We start from the raw sequence: 6,000 nt of genomic DNA, 5'->3' as shown, positions 1-6,000 counted from the left end.
GAGCTGGATCAGAAGTGGAACAACTAGCACATGAACTGGCACACATTTGGGATGCTGGTGCCACAGGTGGAGGCTTAGCCCCCTGTGCCACAGCGCCAGCCCTGGAAATTATTCTTTTTTTAAACTTATCTGCTGCCAGGTTCTGTTTCCTCCCCTACTTGATGGTTCCTTAGCAACTATGAAGTTAGCATGAATGTATAATTTATTAAATTAAAATTGTTAAAGAGAGAGAGAGAGAGAGATCCTATCCACAATGATTTGCTTCCAAAATGTCCACAATGACTGGCCCGAGCCAGATGAGAGCCAGAAACTGAGGACTCAATCCAGGTTTCTCTTCTGGGTGATGGGGACACAATTACTTGAGCCAACACCTGCCTCTTTCCATGATGTGCTTCAGCAGGATGCTGGGGTTTCTGGAATCGGGAGAGGAGCTAGGACTCTAACCTTGGCACTTCCATGTGGGATGTGGGCATCTCGGCTGGGCGGTTTAACTATGATGCCAAATATTTGCCCAACCTCCTGCCTTCTTCTCAAGTTTCTTAATCTTCAAGAGGAAAAGAGAAAGAGACAAAGCAAGTGAAAAATTTTCTAGATGAATTTGATAAGAGTTCAAAACAGAGGGAAAGGGAAAAGAAACAAGTAATTAAAACTGAATGAGGGAAAATAGCGAATAGTAACATATGCCTAAAGCTCCCTTATGGCGAACTCAAAAAGGAACAGAGGGGTGGGCATTTGGCATAGCAACTGGAACACCACTTGTGACATTTGTATCCTATACCAGAGTGCCTGGATCCAGGTTCTACTCCACTCCTGATTCCAGCTTCCTGTTTATGTGCACCCTGGAGGCAACAGGTAAAGGCTCAATCTTGCCACCCATGTGGGAGTCCTGGATTGAGTTCCTTGCTTCTAGTTTAGGCACAGTCCATCAATGGCTGGATGTTGTGGACATCTGAGGTATGAACCAGCCATTCCCTTTCTTTCTCTGTCTCCCTGCTTCTTAAATTTAAAGAAAAGGAGCAAAAGACTGTCAGTGTTGGATCTGTGAATTTTCAGGGGCAGCAGTGTTGTCTGAGGCATTCTTGTGGTCTGACCAGGGCCTTGGGTTTGTGGGAGAAGTGAAATGGGAACACGTTTGGGATTCCTACGATTCAATTGTCACCACTTGGAGAATACATGATTACTGGTTGTCACTTGCTATCCTTCAATTTTTTGAGCTTCTGTCTCTTCACTAACTCAATAAATCACAGCATTTAGCGACAGGGGATACTGAATCTCTCCACAGCTCCTGTTAGCTTAGTTTCTTATCCACATGTTTGGGAAAAATGGCAGAAGTCATTTGTCCATAGAGCATAAAATTGAACCTCATCATGGAGCTGCCTTCCTGAACCAGTAAGTCCCCATCTTACTGAATCTAGAGTTGTGATCTGAGCCCCCTAGCTCCCTGATTCCTATTGATGAATAAATGTTTCCTGCATTTGGAATTTTGATTTTTATATGTGGATGTGCTTTTGTAATTTAAGTCTGAGAAGTATCTGCTATGTCCTTCCGTCAGTTGAGGCCAGTGACTTCTGCTGCTTTCCTTTGTATTTTGCTGACCGTGCCTGAGGAGGGAGCAACAGTGACTGGAGGAAACCCAGGAGTAGACTTGGGTAGAAGGGGAGCACTGTGGGGAAGGGAAGTGTTTAGCTTTGCATTAGCTAAGCAGAATTTCTGCAAGTGAAGATCAGCAAATTCCCGTGCTGTCTGGTGAGCCACTTCCCTTCTGCAGCTCACTCATTAATTTTCGGAAGCCTGACAGAATGGCTAAAAGGATGATCAATTTCAAGTGTCACTCCTGGCTTGTTTTTAGCCTTATGTAAAAGGAGTTCCTGACAAGTAACCCTGTTAGTGCCCTCAAAATGTCTCCTATTATTAAGTATTGGGAATGAGCCAAAATAATGGACCCAGCTTTTTTCTGTCACTAGAATGGTTGATTTAGGAGATGATGAAATTAGTGTAGGTTGCTGACTTTTATTTATTAACTTATTTTTTAAAAAAAGATTTATTTGGTTGCAGACTTTTAGTTGGGATTAAGTGCTAAAAGCAGTGAAACTTTGGGCACAATGCATACATTCCAGGAGAACTTCTTTTCCTTAGGGGTTTGCAGGGAACTAGTGGGATATCTACCCATGTTGCAAGTGATTGCATCACATTGTTGTCCAGCAGGTAGATCCTAACTCCTCTTCCTCCTTCTTATCTATTTTTAGTCTAATGTATTGCTTGTACCCTGGGCAGACAACTGGTGTGGGGATTAGGCTGGGCCACATCTGAGAGAGTTGTGGGTTCCCTGCAGGTGTCTCTACCAGAAATAGTCTTCCCTCTTTGGCTTGCATCTCCTCTCTGTCTCCTTGTCTCTCATTCATTTTTTTCCTTCTTTCTTGGATGTTCCTTTTGTCTCCCTCTTCTGACAACACCCCCTACCCTTATATCTCTAGGTCAGATCATAGGAGGCATATAGCTATTTTGATATCTGCAGGCACTAAGCCATTTGCTGATATTGGTCTCAATCTCTTTTCTATCCCAGTGTTTGAGAAACTCTTAATATCAATTGTTTTACATCCCAGTATGTGACAAACTGATTTTCTTTCCAATGTGCTTGGTGAGGAAAGGGAAGAACCCAGCTATAAAACTGTATTGTGAAGATGTGGAAAGTTCTAAGCAATGGCTTTAATTTCAGACACCACATGGTCCTGTATGTTAATAAGTGATCACAAAAGTGAACACCTACCCACAGGGGCCATGTAGCTGAAGTTAGTAAATGGGAAAGGCCTAGTAAAAATGGGGAAGAACAGGAGAGGATTCAGTCCATTCAAAAGGGGCACCTGCCACTGAACTCGATGCTTCTGCAGTGCAGAAATGTGAGAGCTACGTAAATTCATCTGTCTTGATGCTCATCAATACTAAAAGAAATTATCTTGGCAAAGAAAGAAAACTAGAACAAAAAGAAAAGAAAGGGAAAAAAATAAAGAAAAGAAAGGAAGAGAGAAAATCTGTCTGCAGGTGCAGGTATTGTGGTGCTGTGGGTAAAGGTGCTATTGGGAACTTTGCATCCCATATCTGAGTGCCTTGGACTAAGTCCTGCTTTTTCTTCCAATCTGGCTTCCTGCTAACACATACTCTGGGAGGGAGCAGGTGTCCTTGGGTCCGTGCCACCCACATGAGGAACCCAAATGGAGTTCCTGCCTCCTGACTTGGATCTCGCCCAGCTCTGGCTGTGGTGGGCCTTTGGGAATTGAACCAGCAGATGGAAGATACCTCTCTTTCTTTCTTTTTGTCAGTCTGCCTTTAAAAATAAATAAAAATAAATAAACTAAAAAAAAAAAAACTGTCTGCAGGCCTGGAGTCCCTTAGGCAACTTGTTTGTGATTTCTGCCATAAACACTATAAAATTCTGGAGATAGAGTGTTGTACTTTTATTACGCCTGGGAATCTTAATGTTACCACAGTGTTCTGACAGTGGTTTGAGCACAAACACTTTTCTAGATGAATATTCATCCACTCAATTAAAACTCTGTAACTCATCAGAATGTGAAGTTCTGAACTAAGACTGGAAACAATAAACTGACTAATTAAACAACATCACCTAGTGCTGAAATACAAAGAGCTATTAATTTATAAAGCTAATTGGATTGGAATCCAGCTAAACTCAAACCTGAGCTACATTCTAATTGGCCTTCTACTTGAGAAAATCTCAGGGACTGCTAGATGATATTTTTATGGTGATAGTTCTTAACAAGACATGCAGGTCTTCAAGAGAAACCTTTATGTATTTACTTATCTATTTTCTTTGACAGGCAGGGACTGGAAACTCAGTCTGGGTTTGTCACATGGGTGGCAGGTGTACCCAATTACTTGAGTGCACATTGGCAGGGCAGCTGAAATTGCAGTTGAGGCCAGAACTCAGATTCAGTCCCCACAGTGTGAGTTGTGGGCATCTCAAGTGGCCACAAGCTGCCGCATCAAATGCCTGACCCAGAAGCCTTTATTACAGCAGTGGTATTTAAAAGAATTAAATATAACAGACCACCTTTATGGAATTGCCTCAGAGTGCACTAAAAGCAAAAAGCATTTTTAAGAGACTTTTAAAAAATTTACCCTCACTCCGTATACACTCATGTTTAATAGTCTTACCATGTATTTTAAAAAAATTTCTTTTCTAGAATGTCTTCTGAAATGTACATTGTACACATGGAGTTGTTTTCAACCCTTTGATCGGTTACAAGTCATTTCCTTTGTCTTAATAGAGCTGTCAGGCTGTTTACAGTCATTGTGGCTTTGATGTCTGACATCAGAGAAGAAGGTTGGGAGGCCTGTTTGGTGGGGTCTCTAGATGCAAAGTGACTGACTTCACCAGGTGGAGGGCGTGTTAGACAATGCGACAAAGAGAAGAGGACCCAATGTGATCCCTGTCTGATGTTGAGGGTTAAAGGACTGTGTCTACGTCCCTTCCAATCTGTTTCTCAGATGTGTGCCTTCAAGGAGAGTGTCAGATCTCGGTGTTGCTGCTCTTGTGATCCAGTGGGAGTAGCCTCAAAGAGACCTGGGAGTCATTTCACATTTTCCTATCAGTGAGCTGTCTCCAGCTTTGATTTGATACTTTGACAAAATGTTGTTTGTTGGGCTTTCTTGGAGGTCCTGAGTGCACCTGTGTGCTCCAGTTTTTCATGTCCTGTTAGGAAGCACCAGCCACATCTTTATCCGGAACACCAAGCATGATCAGAATGGTGGCTTGCAGTGAAATGAAACAAGGCACAGGAACAATGCTGAGTCCTTGGACAGGACTCCCGAGACCTGCCATTGACACTGGCGTGTTCCCTGGGCTGCCATTGCTTCTCATGGCTGAAGTGGCAGAAATCATGCCTTGCCTCTGGATGGCAGCTCCTCAGGAGCCGGGCTGCCAAGGAACCTCCACTCTCCAGGCACATGGCTGCTGCTGACCACGGCCGCTGCCTCTCAGAGTGGGCAACTTTTACCTTCTTGGGCTCTGTCAGTTATGCCTTCCTGCTAGCAACCTCTGCTTCATGTCTCTTTGCTCTGTGCTCCTTGACAGCTGCAGACAACATCTCTCATTATCAGTTCCGCTGCGTTGTCCTTTGCCAGCCCTGTGTCAGGCTACAACTTGTCAGCAAGTTATCACCCGCAGTTCAAAACCAATGTGCGGGCTCATCGTGTCCCGCACACGTCTCCCCTCTGTCTGGCTTTGGATGGAGCCTCGGTAACATGCTCAAGGCGATGTTATGTAGCACAAAAGAAGCTATGAACTCAGTCACCTGTCAAAGATGACGTCTCTATGAGGCCATTTTCCACCAGTCTTTGTCATTTGGCTTCTAGTTCTTTTCTACTCACTTCCCATCCTACTTATTTCTATCTATCCACATGTCTGGAAGTGAGAACTGTGATAAATATGAGATGAGGTTTGACCTTGATCAACTTTAAGACTTGAAAGTTGAAGACAAAAGGCAATACTAGTGGAATGAATGGGAAGGGAAAAAGTGATTGTAATTAAATTGCCACCATTATGTCTCTGTGCGGAAACTGATGAACAATGGGCATGGAAGAAACAGTCATAAGAGTCTTTTAAAGTTTTTCGTGAAAGAAAATAGTAATCTGTTTTGTTTCAGATGTTGGCATATTGCCTCTGGTGCTGAATGATATCATATGATTACTCTTTCTCCTCTCTGAACACTTGATCTCACAAATATGTTTTCTCTCCAGCTGTAGAAATCTGCTTCTTATCTTAATGACACTGAATTCAGTAAAGCTGGTGTCTTTGACGTGAAGAAGCCCGTACAACTCCAGTCTGTGTGAGACATTTGCATTATTTGTCCCTGGACTCATATCTAGATGAACAATGGATATGAACACACATACACACAATTCCACAGCAATCTTTTTGTTATATCTTTGCTTAGATAATGTCTTATGAAAATAAAGTCTCTAATTTTTACAACCATTGCAGTC

Source organism: Lepus europaeus, chromosome 20, assembly GCF_033115175.1.
Source record: "Lepus europaeus isolate LE1 chromosome 20, mLepTim1.pri, whole genome shotgun sequence".
NCBI classification, from domain to species: Eukaryota; Metazoa; Chordata; class Mammalia; order Lagomorpha; family Leporidae; genus Lepus; species Lepus europaeus.
Note: the sequence above shows the minus strand (reverse complement) of the source record.